A 20,692-nucleotide genomic window follows, 5' to 3' on the forward strand; every position below is an offset into this window, starting at 1 on the left:
CTGGAATGAAATATACTTTTTGTACTCAACAAACATGGGACTTCATTTTCCCTGACTATGCATAATTGTTACAAGGATTTTGTTTTTATTTTCTCTTTTTTCTCCAATAGCAGAAAGAGGTAAGAGGGAGAGAAAGTTAATTTGTTAACTGAAACAAAATTAAATAAATATTAATTATTGACTAACAATTTAATTAATTTAAATAAATTATTTAATAAATATTAAATATTATAAATCTTAAAAATAGGAAATAATAATAGGCTTTAAACTAAGTTCAAAAAAGCACTTGGAATGACCCAGCACAAGAATCCTGTTTGGATAGGCCAAGGAATCTTGGTTCTATACTATGGGTTGTGTATAAATTATCAAGTGAGTTAAAAACCAAAATTATTTGAGATCAAGCATGGCATTCCAGTAAAATTCTTGAGGAGGATATGGTTAGGAAGGGAGAGACCTTGGCTCCAGCCTCAGTGTAGGTCCCTCTCCCACTTTTTTGACTTTGAAGAATATGGAAGATTTAGAACTTTCCATCTTCCCATTGGCATACTAGCAGTATCCCAAATCAGCCGACAGCAGTAGCTGTACTGGGAACCAAAGACAGACTGGACACAGATTATGGCTTCTTGAGTATCCCACCAAGGGGAAAAAGGGACTCCTAATAGCCAGAAACTTTAAAGCTCTCTAAGCTTGAGCCCTCTTTCCCCTATAGTCCCCACGTCAAAGTGGGACATGTCACAGACTCATGGGAATCTTTTGTACTATCTTTTAACTTCACCACCATGATAAATATTCTTTTCTAAAAGATACTTAAGACTAACTCACTACATGATAATCAGCCAATAGTCATGCATGGAGAACCTACTGTACTAGGGACTAGAGGAAAAACTGCCCTAATCCTTCATAAGCCTCAGGGGAAAATGTAGCCTTTCCCAGAGAACCAGCCTTGCTCTAGGAGAGTCAAAAGTTTTGTTCTGTAAAGCAGAGAGACTCTCCTTCCACCCGTCCTCCCCCACTCAATAAATTCCATTGGTTCCCTATTACTACCAAGGTCAATTACAAAAGCCTTATCTGGCATATAAAGACCTCCACAACATGGCCCCTTGCTGCCTTTCCAGTCCATTTACATTTCACTCTGCTCCACAAATTCTACCATCCTTAAATGTCATATTTCATCTCCTGACTTTGCATTAGGTGCCACCACCTCCCCTTCCCTAAAATGCTCTCCCTCCTCACCTCCTCACCTCTACTTCTTGGCTTCCCTGACTTCTTCATGATAACTCAAATCCCATTTTCTGTAGGAAGGAAGCCTTTCCTGGTTACCTTTTTCCTACCCCTTAGTCCCTTCCCTCTGAAATTACCTTTATGTACTCTCTATATATCATATATTTACCTAGTTATTTACATGTCATCTTCTCCATTAGAATATAAGCTCTCTGAGGGTAGGAGCCATGCTTTTCCCCAGCAGTTAGCACACTGCCATGGCACATATCAAGTACTTAATAAATCTTTTTTGATTGACTATTAACAAAGCATCTTGTCATTTCTCTACATGATAACAGGACAATTACAGGTAACCAAAATTTCTATTGTGACGCAATACAAGTAGAAAGAAAAAAAAATCTTCTAATTACATTTATCCTACCTCAATTAAGGACAGGTTCTAGTCATATTTACTTTTTTTCAAAAAAGGCCAGAAAATTTTGGACACAGGAAGAAAACACTAGACAGATAATGAAGTCCCCTAAGTTTCCTTTCAGGGATTTGCCTCCTCTCCCTCCCCTTCTATGTTCCTGATATTCTAGGAACCAACCAGCCTAATTTCTTCTTAAAATAATAACATTGTCTTCTAGAAAATGTTTGTCTGGGTCCTTTTACTCTCTGCCCTCACCATTTCAACTGAGGTGACATCTAGTTTGCTAAGGGAAAATAAGACTTGCCTGGAGATTCTAAATCACTTGGCTTCCTTTTCAAACCCAGAAAAACAAAAACAAATCAATTAACAAACCCCTTTGAGGAAAGCAGTTATGTGGAATAATGAACAAAGGTTTGTGAAAAATAAGTCATGCCATGGAAAGCTGATTTTGTCTTTTTTGTGTGTGAGGACTGACTTCAGTCAAGAGAGACTGTAGCAAAAAGCATCTTTCTGCTCCACATGCTTGTACTCTATCTTCATTGATGGTCTTATGCAACACTAACAGGCTAAGATTTGACTAGGGAGGGACATGGAACCAACTAAGAATAATTCTTTAGCTGCTCCTTGTTTTGATGGTCCAAGGAATAGAAAGATCAAATGGGGGGATTCAGTTCCACAGTTTCCTCTGGCCCTGTATCGATAGATATTTTTACCCCTGCCTTGGACACTGAAATGGAAATTGTGACTATAATGTCATGAGATGGTACCAGACTTGATGAATTGCCAGCACTTGGAAGACAAGGTTGGAAACTACAATGAGTTTGATTGAAAGTATGGTCTGAATCTAGTTACACCTCCTTCTCTCTCTCCTACACTATTTCCTCTTCCTTCTATAACTGGGAAGCTCTGTCCCTGGACTCTGTCCTTGACCTTCTTTCTCTCAGCTCTTCTCTCGCTACATTCTTTCCCTCTGTGATCTGATCTTACCAACTTCAATGACTGCTTCTATGTTGATGACTCTCATATTTCTATCTCCTGACCTCTCATTGAACTTCAATTCCCAGAACCACACTTGAGTATAGGACATCTCCACATGGATGTTCTACTGTAACTTTTTACTTAGCATGTCCAAAATCAAACTTCTTTAATTCCTCTTAAGTGGCTAACACTCAGTTTCTATATTTCTGTCAACAGGTACTGCTATTCTCCCAATCTCCAAAACTTAAAAATATTTTTGATTCTACCCTGTTTCCTTCTTTCATCTAAGTTCAGTCATTTATCTCAGTTTACCTATTATTCTTTTGAAATATATTTTATACCTATCTCCTTCTTAACTACCCCACTGATACTATCCTAGCTCATAGTTTCATCATCTCATACCTGGACTGCTGCAATTACTTTCTAATTGTACCCCTGCCTCAGTTTCTCCTCCTTCATCCCATCTGCCACCCAGTGAATCTCTCTAAAATATGGTCACTTCCTGCACAGAATCCTTCAATGGCTCCCAATTGCCAACAATATCAAGTCCAAACTCAATCTGGTATTCAAGGCTCTTCACAACCCACTTTTAAAAATCTTATCTCCCACTGTTTACTCTTCAACACAAATATTTTGCAATAGTTTGTCTGATGTCCTCACTATTTCCCAAATATGCGGAGCCTCCTACCCTGTACATACCCTTTCCTTTCCTGCCTGCCTTTTCTATGTATTTTTAAAGGTGTAACTCATGTCTCACCCCTCTTCTGAAACGCCGAATAAATGATCATAACATCGTAGATTTAGGGATAGAAGGGACCTGGAAGTCATCTGAATCCATCTTCCTCAGTTCATAGTTGAGGAAACTGAGGACACAGGAATTAGGGAGACCTTGATTCAAATATCACCTCTGAGAGAGTTTAAGTGACTAGCTTAAGGTCATACAGGTGGAAGGAACAAAGTCAGGATTTGAGCCCAGATCTCTGACTCCAAATAAAACTTTTTTTTCTGTGGAACCACACTGCTTCCCATCTTTACTTCTGTGCTTTAAAGTTCTAACTGCCTGTACAACTCCTTTGAGCACTTAGTCATATGCAAGCACTCTTCTGAGTTAAAGTGAAAATGTTTTGTACATCCAAATATCAGTGGCACTTTGGCATCCTCCTCCAATCTCTTCAAGGATGCTCTGAAAATGACCAAGACATTCTGAACCAACAGCGCCACCTGGGAGCCCAGGCAGGGAACTGCTGTACGATAACACTCCTTCCCTTTGAGGGTGACTGTAAATATTCAGTGTTTTTTTTTTTCTTTCTTTGCTCATAGTTCAGTTAATTCCACCTCTGATAAGCTCTTTTTTGTGTATGTGCAGCCTCTTTAGGCCTTAAGTTTTACCCAGTTACTCAAGAAAATTTCTGGACATCATTGTCTGTTCATTCCAGTTAAGGATCAAAAATCCACCCCAATCATGGCTGATAAATGTCATGCTAGTGATTTACCTTCACCAAAGAGAAAGAAATCCATAAATTTCTAAATTAAATGGAATATAATAAAGTACCCAGAGCCATTCATTTTTAGCTTGGAAATCAGCTCCAGAATGTAGTCTGGGGTCTCTGACAGAATCCTCAACAGAAGTCTCAGTCAGTCTCATTGTCTGCTTTTTTCAAGAGATAGTGCTCAATATAAATGCAAATTAATCCGTATTCATTTGATTGCTTTTCTGTCTGAATTAATCATATTGCAACAGTATTATTTTTTCTTATTTTATATTGCTTCTGCAGCAGTTTGACCTGATCAACAGAGAGCTGGACTTGGATCTCAGATCTGGGTTCAAGGAAGCCCCTCCTCTGATACATACTAACAGTGTAGCCCTGGGCAAGTCACTTCATTTCCCAGTGCTCCAGGCGGCCCACTACTAAAGGAAAGGGGAGAATGGGCCTGAAGGTCCAAATGGAACAGGGGTTAGTCACTGATGTCCTACCCACCTCTACAGGAGGGAACCCAGGATTCCTGTTTCGCTTGGACCTTCAGGCCCATTCTCCTCTTTCTACTGGTACTGGACAGCACTCATCCAGGCCCCCAAGCTTTCTAGAGCTGCTCATACCATTTGGATGAACACTAGCTATAATATTCCCAGGAAGATGCCATCAGTCATGCTGCTACATCCTACATAACCCTGCAGACTGCCATCTTACTTCCTGATGCACCCCAAGGATCCTTAGACCTTGCAGGCTTAGGATTTGGGGGCCTTTCCCTCCACCTTCCAGCTCAACTTACCTACACTGAGGCAACAGATAGATGTCATAGTGGATAGAGTATTGTACCTAGATTCAGGAAGACTTGAATTAAAATTCAGCCTCAGACAATTCCTAGTGACGTCACCTTCTGCAAGTCATTGAAACTCTATCTACTTCAGTTTCCTCAACTGTAAAATACATGTACCTCACAGAATTTTTGTGAAATTCAAATGAGATAATAGAAGTGAAGGTCTTTGCAAACCTTATACCGTATCCTTATATCATAATTACGATATAAATGCTAGCCATTATTATTATGTGTGGTCACCTCCAATTAGAGTGTAAGTTCCTTGGGACTGTCTTATTTTCTGTATTTGTATCTCCAGGGCTCATCACAGTGTTTGGCATATAATACTTAATATATTTTTTTTATTCATTCAGTCATTGGCTTGGAACTAGAGAGACCTGGGCTCAAATCCACCTCTGATACGTGATAGCTGAGTGGCCTTGTTCAAGTCACCTGATCTTACTCACCTTCAGCTTTCTGAGAGATGTTGTAAAAGTGAAATTGACAGGCTTTGACAACAGGTTGGATGGGGGTTGGCAGTTTAAGAGAATAGTGAGGAGACTGATGACACCTAGGTTATGAACCTGAGAAACTGGGAGGCTGATGTTGCCCTCTACAGTAATAGTAGAGTAAGTAATAGGTAAGGTATTGGGGGAAGATAATGGGTTCCATTTTGGAACAGTTGTGTTCAAGATGTCTACTGGACATTCAGTTTGAGATGTCTGAAAGACAATTGGAGATGCAAAATTGAAGGTCAGAAGAAACTAGAGCAAGAGACATTGATTTGAGAATCATTAACAGAGATGTGATAATTAAATCCATGGGTGCTGACGAGATTATCAAGCAAAGTAATATAAAGGGAGGAGAGAAGAGGACCCAGGACAGGCGTGGTCTGATAAAGATCCAGCAAAGGAGACAGAGAAAGAGTGGTCAGACTGGTAGGAGGAGAACCAGGAGAGAGTACTGTCATCAATACCTAGAGAGAAAAGAGTAGCAAAGAGGAGAGAGTTATTAAGAGGGACAAAGGCTGCAGAGAGATCAAGGATCAATAAGGATTGAAGACTGAGAAAAGGCCATTGGAATTGGCAACTGAGGAATCATTAGCAACTTTGGACAGATCAGTTTTGGTGGAATGGTAAGATAGGAAGCCAGATGGTACAGGGTTAAGAAGAGAGTGAAAGAAGAAAATGTGGAGGCACGTGACCTTTTTGAGGAATTTAGCTGCAAAAGCAGAAGAGGAAGGTAGTTATCAAGTGTGGAAGGATCAAGTAAGGATTTTTTCAGAATCGGGGAGACATGGGTATGTTTGTAGCCAGTAGACAGGGAGAGTCTTAAGGTTCCACTTATGCAAGGAACGAATATGGTTCATACACTCACCCCCCCTACATAGTTAATATAGTCACAGAAAGCAGCTATGGATGACAAAGGTAATGAGGTCTTAATCTGTTAGCAAAGTGTTTATGCCCAGTGATCCTTTTAAAGTATGTGAATACCTGGTGGAATTGTGAACTGATTCAACCATTCTGTAGAGGAATTTGGAACTTTTCCCAAAGGGCTATAGAACCAATACCGCTACTAGATCTGTATCCCAAAAGAAATAAAAAAAACAAAAAGACCTATATGTACAAACATATTTATAGCAGCTCTTTTCTGGGGGGTAAAGTATTAAAAGTTGAGGGGATGCCCATCAACTGGGGAATGGCTGAACAAGTTGTGGTATGTGATTATGATGGAATGCTATTGTACTATAAGAAATGATGAGCAGGATGCTCTCAGAAAAACCTGGAAAGACTTGCACGCACTGATGCAAAGTGAAATGTACTGTGTACAAAGTAACAGCACTAAAATGATCAGCTATGAATGACTTAACTATTCTCAGTGATACAATGATCCAAGACAACCCTGAAGGATGTAGGATGAAAAATGCTATCCATCCCCAGAGAAGGAACTGATGGTGTCTGAATACAGATTGAAGCAGACTTTTTTTTACTTTATTTTCTTGAGTTTTTTTCTTGTCTATATTTTCTCTCATAGCATGACTATTATGGATATGTTTTGTATGACTACACATGTATACATATATAGGTTATATACATGTGTGTATATTGTATACATGAACGAATGATGTGAACACCTCTAAGTAAACCAGAATGGGGAAGTGATTGTCTGGCTTGAAAATGGAAAAGGATGAAGGAGAAGAGCAGAAAGCAGAGGAGGCAGAGAACAACATGGAGAAAGAGGAGAAAGAAGAGGAAGAAAGCAGAAAATGAGTAAGGAAAACAAGGAAGGTCAAGAGAGAAAAGGAGAACAAGAGAAGAAAGGATACCTCTTTCTTCCTCCCTCTCCTCATTGGTCATGGTGTCTAACAACACAGCTATTTGCTTACAAAGAGATACCCCATAAAGCAGCTGAAGAGTCAGTTTGAAACAGTTAACTGCACAGTTTTGGGAACAGAAACATGTAACCCAGTCAGCCATGGGACACAGCAGATAGAGTGCTGGAGGACCATGGTTCTGAGATCTGCGAGGTGATTTAGCCACACGTATTTCTCTGTCATGTGTCCCTCAGCATCATTGTTCCTTCAGCTTGTGCCCACTACCTCCATGGGTGCTGTGTTGGTGGGAGACCCATGCCCCAGTTTTACATGCCTGGCACATAAGTATTTAATGGATACTTGTTGATCAATTGATTGGAGACTATTTTGCAGTATTCTTACCATGTCATTTCAGTAGATTCCTGTGCTAAGGGTTAATTATATCTACTTGTCAATTACTCATGGAAAGTTCACTTGGTTGGGGCTCTTGAGTTATAGTAGTACACTGAGACAGCAGCCACTCTCTAGAGGACCCAACCTGTGAGTGTGAGTACAGAGTGAAGTCAGCCCAGAGAAGGGGTTACACGTTCCTTCATAGCAGCACCAAAGAAACTGTTCAAAATCTACAGGCACTAGTCAAAGAGAGTTCCCAATAGATATTCTGACCCTTGGTGACTCTTCTTTCCTCCGAATTATCAGCATTAGGGCCAAGTTTGTCCTCATTACTAACTCTTTTTACCAAAGAATATTCAGCTCATGAAGTGCAGAGATGGGATGAGTACAGAGAGATTAAGTGTTTTACCCAAAGTCACCCAGCTAACATGTGTCTTCCTGGCTCTCATGGCCTGCTGTGCTGCCTCTACCATACTTTAAGGTATCCAAGATGCCTTTCTTTAACAAAAAATCTGGGAGATGAGGTCAGTAATACAAGTATTACTACCCTTCTTTGACTGATGAGTAAACTGAGGCATAGAAAGTGGTTTGCCCAGAATCACACAACTTCTACATATCAGAATCAGGACTTGAACACATGCCTTCTGACTACAAGATCAGGGCTCTCTCCACAACACAATATTGTCTTCCTGAGTGACGTAAAGTCTGTTGGCTGAAACAAGATAGCTCTTAGAATATGCTCTCATTCTTATTCCTTACATGAGGGTGGGGGGGAGAAGTACGATGTGTGTTAGGCAGTGATGCTGTTTATAAAAAGCACTTCCTTCTCCAATACATATATATGTACGTATGCATATATATGTATAGATATATATATATATACACATGCATAAACATATATATACACATATATAAAGTGTATATACATATATATTAGTGTCAGCATCCACTTGCATCACATCTTAATGTCACTTTCTAACCCTGCAGTATCATGACACTACCAGAATGTGCAACCCATTTTTCAGGATCCTCTTTCAGTGAAGGAGATGGTGAGGGGAAGGGGGTGGGGCACAGAGAGACAGAGAGAGGGAGGAAAGAAGGGGAGGAGAGAGAGAGAGACAGAAACAGAAAACAACCAAGGTAGAGAGACAGGAAGGAGGGAAGGAGAGAGACAAAGAGAAGAGAAAGACAGAAGAGAAGAACAAGAAGAATGAGGAGGAGGAAAAAAGAAAGAAGAAGAACATGGGCCAGAGGAGGGGGAAAGAGAGAAGCAGGAGACAAGAAGGAGAGAGAGACAGAAACACAGAGAGATAAAGATAGAGAGGAGGAGAGAGATGAAGAGAAAGGGAAAAGGGAAGGAGAGGAGATGAGAGGAAAGGAGAGAGAAGAAGAAGAAGCAGAAGCAGAAGAAGAAGAAGAAGAAGAAGAAGAAGAAGAAGAAGAAGAAGAAGAAGAAGGAGGAGGAGGAGGAGGAGGAGGAGGAGGAGGAGGAGGAGGAGGAGGAGGAGGAGGAGGAGGAGGAGGAGGAGGAGGAGGAGGAGGAGGAGGAGGAGGAGGAGGAGGTGGCGGTGGCAAAAGGCAGACAGGGAGCAGAAGGGGAAACATCCACATTGCTCTGACTTTTGTGGAGTTTTGAACTATTGAGTCCCATGTGGACAAACTGCAGACTGAAGGTCCAGCTGCTTCGGAGGCTGAACTGGCACTTTATTGACTCCAAAGTGCTCAACAGCTCGGAGAATGCAGAATATAGCTATTTATTTCAACATTCAAGCAGCGAAGACCTCCATAGATTTTCAGCCAAAAGCTTTCTCTTTATCACTAACTGCCTTGACTTTGCAGTATCCATGCCTGTGATCTTTCTTAGAGTGAGCTGGATTTTCAGGAAAGTATAATTTACTGTCAAGTTAAGTAAATGTAAGGTTTTTCTGAAAAAGAAAAGTCTCCAGGAAGAACGAAGACTAAAGGTCACAACCCTAGCATACATTTCCTTCTAAAAAGAGGAAGTTCAGCTGAAAGCCATTCTCTCATGTTATCAGCTGGTGCAGAAACACTTCCCTCTCACTTCTGTTTCAAATGTGTGGCCTCCATAATAAGGACAAGACAATTTTGTGATTTTTATCTGTTCAATTTTTATTTGGGGGGGCATATTTGGAGCAACCACAGACAAGACTGCTTCTTCAAAACCCACGTTACAATGACTTCTTCAAGAAGGACTTGACCTTGTCCTGTGGACCCTTCAGGGACCAGAGAACAAAGGCCCTGGGACAGCTAAAACAGAACCAAATTTGACTCCAAGGGTGGCAGGCTTACAGGACTTAGGGTGACAGTGTAGTTCAGTATGATGGGTTAGAGAACTTGGCTTTGAATCCTGCCTCAGAAAATGTTCCAGCTGAGTAATCTTGCACAAATCACTTAATACTTCAGTGTCTCAGTTGTAAAATTTGGTTAAAAATATTTGTTCAATCCATGTCACAGGGGTGTTGTGAAGAAAGTATCTGATAAAGGGTAATATCTCATATTAAAAGTTGGAGGTTGTGTTGAGGCAGCTAGATGGTGAAGTAGATAGAGCACCAGGCCTGGAGTCAGAAAGACTTAAGTTCGAATTAGGCCTTAACTCTTACTAGCTGTGTGACCCTTGGCAAGTCACTTAACCTCTCTCTGTCTCAGTTCTGTCATCTGTAAAATGGGAGTAATAATAGCCCCTGCCTCCCAGGGTTGTTATAAGGATCAAATGAGATAATGATTATAAAGTGCTTAACATAATACCTGCTACATAGTTACTATTATTGTTGCTGCTGGGCATGTGATATTATGTAATACGATGTAACAGTGATATAATCACATTCTGTCATATCATATCATGTCAAAGGGCACCAAAATTCTCAACATTACATTCACTTTGCTGGTTAAAAAATAAACATGAAAGGAACTCAGCTGAAACCTGATTTCACTTCCATTGCTTAGAATCAGTGGTTTCCTCCTAGATTCAAGAGCCTTTCTTGGATCCTTTTCCCAGCTACTCATTTCTCTCCCAATAGACCTTGATCTAAAGGGGCCAAGGTCTCTCAGTGCATCCTGGGCCATCCAGTCATCCTGATGAATATCTGGTCACTGGATTCAGATGGCTCTGGAGGAGAAGTGAGGCTGGCGACCTGCACAGCCCTCCCTCACTCAAACCAAAGTCAAGTGCAAGGCATGTCATCATTTCTCTGATGGCATGGTCTTCTTCGGCAAGGAAGGACAAACACAACAATCATTCCTCCCCCACCCCAGTTACCATGCCTGACTTCAAACACCCTGGCGTACCAGGTCCTCAACCTCCTCAACTCCCATGATTTCTGTCTCTATCTCACTGTGAAAAATAGGAAAGATCATCACACCACCCCCTACACACATACACACACACACACACACACACACACACACACACACACACACACACACACACCAAATTGACCTCCTGGTGCCAAAATTACTAGTATGTCTCTGGCAGCAAGCATGCCTAAGAGATTGTGGTAGTCAGCATAGCCTTCCTCTTTCCCCTTCTCCCTCTTTTCTGGTGGTGAAGGAAGGAAGAAAGAACATGAGCTGAACACCCTCAGAAGACCTGAGCCATCTATGAAAAGAACCCATTTCCCTTTCATTGACCAGTGAAAACTGATTTCAACCTGTACAGCTCTGGAGCACCTTGTTGGAATGGTACTGTTGGGATTAACTTTTCTATTTCCCTGATCCTCATTCCTTGCTCCCTATTAGGTATTTTGAAAATATCTTCACCTTATTAACCCTATAGATTTCTTAAACATTTTCCACTCCTGACCTAACCCCTTTTCAGTTGCATGGCCTAAGAGCATGCACAGTGCAAAGTGAGCAAGCTTTGTGTTCAGAACCAAAACTGCCCTGAAGAAACACCTCAGATTCATTATAAGTTTGATTTTTGAATTAATTTTTGGTTGTTGAGTGTTCAGAAATCTTTTACTGTTGCCAAATTATTCGTGACCCCATATGGATTTGTGACCCACGGTTTAAGAAGTGCTTTGCATAGAATACGGGACAGTCTTCTATTGGTATCATACTGGTTCTTCCTCTCAAATGACATGTAAAGTCAAGTCCTGAGGGATTCTGGGCCTTTGACCAGAGCATGCATATCCCTACCGTGGGCTGCCGCTCCCATCATGGAAGGGACATACTGACAATATTCCTGCTAGCAACTGTTCTCCTCCCCTTGTGAGTAGCAATAAAGTTTGTTAAAGCTGTTTTCTTTGTGCCAGATGCTTGTCATCTGAATTCCCCTGCACTATCCCTATAATGCTGTGAGTGGAGTCACATGGGAAAAAGAGAAAAAGCAAGGGCTTTTGGAGATATGCAGATAATGTTGGAAGAAAGAATCTTAATCTTCTGCCACAGATGTTGGCAGAAGCAATGGCTCCATCATTATGGGAGGCACAAAGCTGTCACTATGAACAGGACCTCACTCAGGGTCATTCGGGAGAGCTGTAAGACTGAAGATCATTGAAAGCTGAGGGAATGGCACCTGACCCCAGAAGAAAAGAGGTGAGTGAAAACAGGAATGTGAATACTGCACCTGTCCTGGGACCAAACCAGTAATGCCCTTGGGCAACTAAGATTTTTTCTACTGGGGCTGTAAACCTACTTCAGGGACTCGAACAAATGATTCTTGAGGGAACTGGATAAAAAAACAGCATTTATCTGGAGGTGAAATATTTAATGTTTCCTTGCTAAGAGGGCTGGGATGATAGTCCCTTCTCTGTTTCCAATTTCATGAATAATTATTCTGTGTGTTAATGCTTACTTATTATTTACAGAAGAAGAATTAATTCAGAGAGCTAAACCAAGAGAGATCAGAATGTTGCTTAGAGAGGACACTCACAAGGCAGAGAGTGTATTGAACTACTGATAATATTCCAAGATTCAACTCAAGTCTTTCAAAGTTCTTGGGCAATAGGTTCTACATGTTCATTGGACCTTGCTACAAACTGGTGATCAATGCCTCAATTAAAATCTACTTGGAGAAAAATAAATTAAATGGCAAGCATTTATTAAGCACCTACTGTGTGTTAGGTACTGGAGAAAGAAAAAGTAAAATAGTCTCTGTCCTCAAGAATCTTAGAGTCTAGGCTGGAGAATCAATATACAACCAATAATCAATATAAGTGCTAAATGATAGAGATAATCCCATTGACATGAGGTATTCTGATTTTGGTCCCTTGCTACAAGAGATATACATATCCACTCTTCCTATGATGGGATGTTGCATTAAAGAAGATAGGCCCCTAAGTCAAAAACAATGGATTATTCAGTTGGTCTTAACAGGAGTGGCACTACCCCCTGATACTTTCTATCTTCCATCTACTGACAGTGTAGGGAATATTATAAGCCACTCTCCTGAACTTCCTCAGGGGAGGGCAGAAAGTTCTTCCCCCCTGTGACAGCTAGGTAAACCTGTCTGTTCCCAGGGTTTGTGCCTGTCTCTTCTGCTCTGTTTCTTTCCCTGAGCATAGTTGACCAGTGAGATATCCACCTTGAGATGGAGATATCCTACCTTAGCGGCAACCTTATGAGTTTGAGAGGTTGGAAGTTCCTAGGTCTCTCAGACATGTCAGCAGGAAGTTCTTTCTTCATCTACTCCCTTCTTGGAGAAGATGACATAGGGGGATGAACTTAAGTCATATCCTGCTTTGACAGGAGATATGGTTCTGGAGGGAGCTGTTAAAACAGTAAAGATCCTCAGTCAAGTCAAGTAAAAGCCTAAGCAACTCTTCAAGACTCTAAGATATTAAAGACCAGTCAATCTGCACTGGTAGAGGGAGTTTTCTCATTAGGAATTCTCTATAACAGTGAAATCATAAGTCTGAATAATTTTTTTTAATTCCCAGTATTGTGTTTGATACATAACAAAGACATTTCAAGAGGTGGCATATCCTCAAGGAACTTACATTTTCCTCAGGGAGACAGAATACATACATGTAAAGTTACTGGAGAAACATTATGTGACACATTTTCCCTCCCTACATTCAATGTGTTTCTGGTCTCTCCCACCTCTCCCTTTGAAAACCTGTTCAAAGGAAAGGGGCTGGTAAACTCACCTACACTAAGTGTAGTGCTGGACTTGCAAGTCAGAAAGATTCAAAGCCAACCTCAAACACTTCCTAGTTGTGTGACCCTGGGCAACTCGATTAACTTTTATCTGCCTCAGTTTCTTCATCTGTAAAATGGAAATAATAACAGCACCTCCCTCTCAGAGTTATTGTGAAGATCAATTGAGATATTTGTAAAGTACTTAGCACAGTAGCTGGCATATAGTAGGTGTTTAATAAATGCCTGTTGATGGATTGACTGGGCGTTTCCTCCAATGAAATAAAAATTCCAGTACCCCCCTCCCAAAATACTGTTCATTGTCTGATGCAATGAGGACAATATGATCCCTTAATAAATGTTCAAGTCTTCAGCACCTTCTTTTGCCTGAACCATTGTAATCATTTCTTTTTTTTTTTATTTAACTTTTAACATTTATTTTCACAAAATTTTGGGTTACAAATTTTCTCCCCTTTTATCCCCTCCCCCCCATACCCAAGCATTCTAGTTGCCCCTGTGACCAATCTGCTCTCTCCTCTATCCTCCCTCCCTGCCCTTGTCTCCGTCTTCTCTTTTGTCCTGTAAGGCCAGATAGCTTTCTTAACCCCTTAACCTGTATTTCTTATTTCCCAGTGGTGAGAACATTACATTTGATCCGAACACTTTGAGTTCCAACTTCTTTAGCTCCCTCCCTCTCCACCCCTTCCCCTTGGAAGACAAGCAATTCAACATAGGCCAAATCTGCATAGTTTTGCAAATGATTTCCATACTAGTTGTGTTGTATGGGGCTAACTATATTTCCCTCCATCCTATCCTGTCCCCCATTACTTCTATTCTCTTAAGATCCTTTCCCTCCCCATGAGTGTTGGTCTCGATTGCATTCTCCTCCCCATGCCCTCCCCTCCATCCTCCCCCCCACCCTGCTTGTGCCCCTGTCCCCCACTCTCCTGTATTATGAGATAGGTTTTCCTATCAAAATGAGTGTGCATTTTATTCTTTCCTTTAGTGGAATGTGATGAGAGTAGACCTCATGTTTTTCTCTTGCCTCCCCTCTTTATCCCTCCACTAATAAGTCTTTTGCTTGCCTCTTTTATGAGAGATAATTTGCCCCATTCAACTTCTCCCTTTCTTCTCCCAATATTTCTCTCTCCCTGCTTGATTTCATTTTTTTTTAAGATATGATCCCATCCTCTTCAAATCACTCTGTGCACTCTGTCTCTATGTATGTGTGCGTGTGTGCATGTGTGTGTATGTACTCCCACCCAGTACCCAGATACTGAAATGTTTCAAGAGTTACAAATATTGTCTTTCCACGTAGGAATGTAAACAGTTCAACTTTAATAAGTCCCTTATGACTTCTCTTTGCTGTTCACCTTTTCATGGTTCTCTTCATTCTTGTGTTAGAAAGTCAAATTTTCTTTCCAGCTCTGGTCTTTTCATCAAGAAAATTTGAAAATCCTCTATTTCATTGAAAGACCATTTTTTCTCCTGAAGTATTATACTCAGTTTTGCTGGGTAGGTGATTCTTGGTTTTAGTCCTAGTTCCTTTGACTTCTGGAATATCCTATTCCATTCCCTTCGATCCCTTAATGTAGAGGGTGCTAGATCTTGTGTTATCCTGATTGTATTTCCACAATACTTGAATTGTTTCTTTCTAGCTGCTTGCAATATTTTCTCTTTCACCTGGGAATTCTGGAATTTGGCCACAATGTTCCTAGGAGTTTCTCTTTTTGGATCTCTTTCATGCGGTGTTCTGTGGATTCCTTGAATATTTATTTTGCCCTCTGGTTCTAGAATCTCAGGGCAGTTTTCCTTGATAATTTCATGGAAGATGATGTCTAGGCTCTTCTTTTGATCATGGTTTTCAGGTAGTCCCAGAATTTTTACATTGTCTCTCCTGAATCTATTTTCCAGGTCAGTTGTTTTTCCATTAAGATATTTCACATTATCTTCCATTTTTCGAATCTTCTCGCTATGTTCTGTGATATATGTCTTTCTCATAAAGTCCTTAGCATCCATCTGTACCATTCTAGTTTTGAAAGATCTATTTTCTTCAGTGAGCTTTTGAATCTCCTTTTCCATTTGGCTAATTCTGCTTTTGAAAGCATTCTTCTCCTCATTGGCGTTTTGAACCTCTTTTGCCAATTGAGTTAGGCTAGTTTTCAAGGTGTTAATTTCTTCACCATTTTTTTTGGTTCTCCTTTAGCAGGGAGCTGATCTGCTTTTCATGCTTCTCTTTCATCCCTCTCATTTCTCTTCCCAGTTTTTCCTCCACCTCTCTAACTTGATTTTCAAAATTCTTTTTGAGCTCTTCCACGGCCTGAGCCCATTGGGTGGGCTGGGGCACAGAATCCTTGATTTCTGTGTCTTTGCCTGATGGTAAGCATTGTTCTTCCTCATCAGAAAGGAAGGGAGGAAGTGTCTTTTCTCCGAGAAAGTACCCTTCAATAGTTTTATTTCTTTTCCCTTTTCTGGGCATTCTCCCCAGCCAGTGGCTTGACCTCTGAATATTCTCCTCACACCCACCTCACCTCCTGATCCTCCCAGCCAGCGTTTGGGGACTGGGATTCAAATGCTGCTTCCCGCCTTAGGGCTTTTGGCGGGGGCAGGGCTGCTATTCAGTGTGAGAATTAAGTTCAGATGGTCAGGTCGGGGCAGGGCAGCCTCTCAGGCACCGTTCCCTCGGGGGGTTTATGCACAGACCTTCCACAATGGATCCAGGCTCCCGCCCGCTTGGGGAGCCCCTGTCTGCAGCCGCCTCTCAGCTTCTATCTCCCGGGGGGGCCCGAGCCATGGGGACACCCCACTCCCCTCTCGACCCACCAAAGAGACTCTCTCACCGACCCTCGTCACCTGTGGGTGGGGGGGCTTGTGCCACCACTGGAGATCCCGTCCCTGAAGCCTGCTCGGATCTGTACCTCTCGGAGCCGCGGCCGCTGCAGGGCTGGGCTCCGCGTCTGCAGCGCGACGGACCTTTTGCGAGAGGTTTGCAGGTCCCTCTGAGGGTGGAGGGACCCGCCTGGCCGCTGGAGATCCCTTCCCCACGGTGGGGCCCGCCCGGATCCCTTCCCCATGGTGTCGCGGTGGCCGCAGGGCTGCACTCAGCTCCCAGTCCCAATGCCCAGTCCACAGAGCGAAGGACCCCCCCGCGAGAGGTTTGCAGGTCTCTCCGGAACAGAAATCTCCCTCGCTCCAATATTCCATGGCCTCTGGGTGCAGAATTCGCCGTGAGTTACTCCCCTCTAGCCGTTCTGTGGGTTGTGGGTTCGGAGCTATGTGTATGTGCGTCTTTCTACTCCGCCATCTTGGCTCCGCCCCACATTGTAATCATTTCTTAATTAGTCTTCCAGACTTGTCTCCTCCCTCCAATCTATCTTCCCAGTTGCTGCCAAATATGATCATTTCATTTCTTTCTTCCAGAAGCTTCAATGGCTCCTATTTAAAATACTTTACATTGTTGTGGGGATACAATGAAATAATATTTGCAAAGCACTTCCCAGACCTTAAAGCATCATGTAAATGCTACCTATCATTATTACTATCATCATTATTATAAATGACTGCTAAAGGTTAGTGCATAACTTTTCCCAAGTTTACTGTGATTTTGCCAGAGGACAAAGTCCTAAACCAAAGGAAAGAAATGGATTTCAGCCACACCAGTTGCTTTTGTCTACTCCAAAGGCTGGCCCTGCCCTGTCTTCCTCTTGCTAAGGCAAGGGTGGGGCTTATGCTGCCTCTCTGTGCCAAGAGCTAATGAGCTATGGTCTTCATTTGCACCTCTGTCTCTCCTGATCTGGAAAATTATTAAACTAATTTAAAAATCTATTACATATGTGATGTGTCTTACCCAGGATGTTGGATTCCAAATCTATTTGCAATAGGTGTCACTAGCTACCTGACACCTTTTCTTTTATATTCTTGGAGTGAAAATATATTGCATGTAAATTTATGCAAATAAATGTAAATTGATATTTTGATCCAAGAACCCTGGTATTTTTTTTAGGCATTCACTTCAGGGTGTGCCCATTAAGTGTATTCAAACCATCTGGTTCCTTCCTATACTCAGGGCTGGAGATGAGTATTAAAAACAGTGCAGTGTGTGTTAAATGTGTGATATGAGAATTTATTCTGTGACCTCTGGAGAAGAAGGAAGTTTTTGTGAGTAAGTTGACTTTGGGGTAAACAACTTGAGCTTTTTATAAAATAATATGCTACCACTTTCTGTACCAACTTTGTTGGCACACATTTCTTCCATATGTTGAAGGCTAGCTGAAAACCACGGGGATCCTTATTGTTATTCAGTCATGTCTGACTCTTCATGAACCCATTTGGAGTTTTCTTGGCAAAGATGCTGGAGTGGTTTGCCATTTCATTCTCCAGATCATTTTACAGATGAGGAAACTGAAGGAAACAGGGTTAAGTGACTTTCCCAGGGTCACACAGCTAGTAAGTGTCTGAGGCCAGATTTGGACTCAGGAAGATGAGTTTTCCTTACTCCAGACCTGGCACTCTAGCCACTGAGCCACATGGCTGCCTCTCACGTGGTAGACACATTGTTGTTGTTCAGTTGTGGCCCAGTCTTCATGATCTCATTAGGGGCTTTCTTGACAAAGATACTGGAGTAGTTTGCTGTTTTCTTCTCCAGCTTATTTTACAGATGAGAAAACTGAGGCAAACAGGGTTAAGTGAATTGCCCAAGGTCACATAGTTAGTAAGTGTCTAAGGCTGTATTTGAACTCAGGTCTTCTTGACTTTAGGCTCGGTACTCTATCCACTGCACCAACAAGCTGAGGAGAGCCTTAGTATAAATTAAAAAACCCCAACATTCTTAAAAGTAAAATTCTTCCTCTTTAATAACTGAGAATTATTAAAGTGCTGTTACCTTACTCTTCAATTTGCTTTTTAATGAAACATGAAATTTCAACATGAGAGGTTAGGCCATAAGCCAGCAATGGTTCATACAGACATACATATATATGTACACAAATATGTACATATTTGTGTACATATATATATATATACACAGAGAGAGAACTGGATAGAATCATAGAGGCCATCTCATTTCTCAGGTGAAATAACTGAGCCCAGAGAGGTTAAGCATTGTTACCCAAAGTTACACAGGTAGTAATTAGCTAAGGTGAGATTTCTTATCCAGATTCTTTGACTCCACATCTACTACTCTTTCTGCACTCTAACTCTATGAGCAGGGACAGCTCTTTAATAACTAACATTTAAAATCTACTTAGCACTTTACATGTATTATCTCATTTGCACCTAGAACATGATGAAGTAAGTACTCCATTTTATAGATGAAGAGACTAAGACTTAGAAAAGTTATGTAATTTACCCATGGTCCCACTGTCAGAAATTGAATCCAGATCTTCCTGACTCTAAGACTACTACCTGTTCTATATCTTATTATCTCTAAGCACATACCTATAAAGGGCCTTTTTTATTCCTGGACAAAATAAAGAAATGAGCATTTGATATTACTAGGTATTGACACATTACATTAATGACAAAGAGGCCATAATGAATTCTGGTCTTGAAATATAGCTTAAGCGCACAGCCTTGATACGTACTCTCCCTTCCCTCACTGTCCAGGGCACAGAATCCCCGCTGGTTTACCCCACTTGAACCTCTCTCCGTGGTAATTGTGCTCCACTCAGCAATCCCTCACACCTCTTACCTCTGAGTCCAGGTTCTACCTGCTTTCCAAGGTGACAATTATGTTATAGAGGCTTATAGGGTTTTTCAGGCTCTTCCCTTCAATTTCTCTGTCTGAATGTGAGCATCATAACAGGGGTTTTTGGAGATAAATGATTATCATTTGATCTTTCTAATGCATTGTATTTTGTTTATTTATATTGCTAAATATTAAAACCCAATGTTGTTGCTGTTTTGTCAATTAATTTTGTTTGACTCTTTGTAACTCCATTTGGGGTTTTCTTGGCAGAGATATTGGATTGCTTTGCTATTTCCTTCTCCAGGTCATTTTACAGATGAGGAACTGAGGCAAACAGGGTTAAGTGACTTGCCTAGGGCTGCACAACTCATAAATGTCTCAGGCCAAATTTGAACTGGGGAAGATGAGTCTTCCTGACTCCAGGCCTACCATTCTATCCTTAGTTATCCTAAAACCCAATACTCCCAATTAAATCCTCAGATATAGAATCTCCCAAAATAGTTAAGTAAAACAATGAAAGAGGAAGATTGCACATTACATTTCACCTCTAATCTGTTTAATGAGTGAAAATTTTTAAAAATCTGGTATCAAAAAAAAATCAAGAGGGGCAGAGTGAGTTGAACTAGACAAGTAAAAAAGCCCATCTTACTCTTCCCTGATCTTTCCCAATTAGACCATTCCTGGAAGATTGTGTTTGTTTCTAGACACCATATTAAGGAAGGGCATTGATAAGCAGGAGAGAGTCCACAGGAGGGCATCAAGTTTGGTGAAATACCCTGAGTCGGTGTCATATGAGGATCAGATGAAAGAAGTGATCATGTTACCTTCGAAAAGAAGAAGCATTCAGAGGGAACACGACAGCTGCGTTCAATAGATCTCAAGGACTGACAAGTGGAAGAGGAATTGGATTTGTTTTGTTTGGTCCCAGAGCGCAGGACTCCAAGCTCTGAGTAGAAGCTGCAAAGAGGCAAGCTTAAGGTTTGTGCTAGGACAAATTTCTTGACAACTAGAGTTATTCACTTCAACACAACTCAAAAAAAATCAATAGGCATTTATTAAGCTCCCACAGTATACATTGCTTGATTCTGGAGATACAAACAAGTCCTAGTCTTTGAGGACACATTTGCAGAGAATATTACATACAAAATGGATGCCAAGTGATTTCTAGGGGGAAGGCACTAGCAGTAATAGACTTTCTGGAGGACATGCCGAACGAGCTGAGCTTCAAAAAGCAAAGGTTTCTTTGAGGGGGAGAGGAGGCTTTCCAGTAAAGCCTGGGTGGCCACTTGTCAGG

Source organism: Notamacropus eugenii, chromosome 2 (genome assembly GCF_028372415.1).
Source record: "Notamacropus eugenii isolate mMacEug1 chromosome 2, mMacEug1.pri_v2, whole genome shotgun sequence".
Lineage (NCBI taxonomy): Eukaryota > Metazoa > Chordata > Mammalia > Diprotodontia > Macropodidae > Notamacropus > Notamacropus eugenii.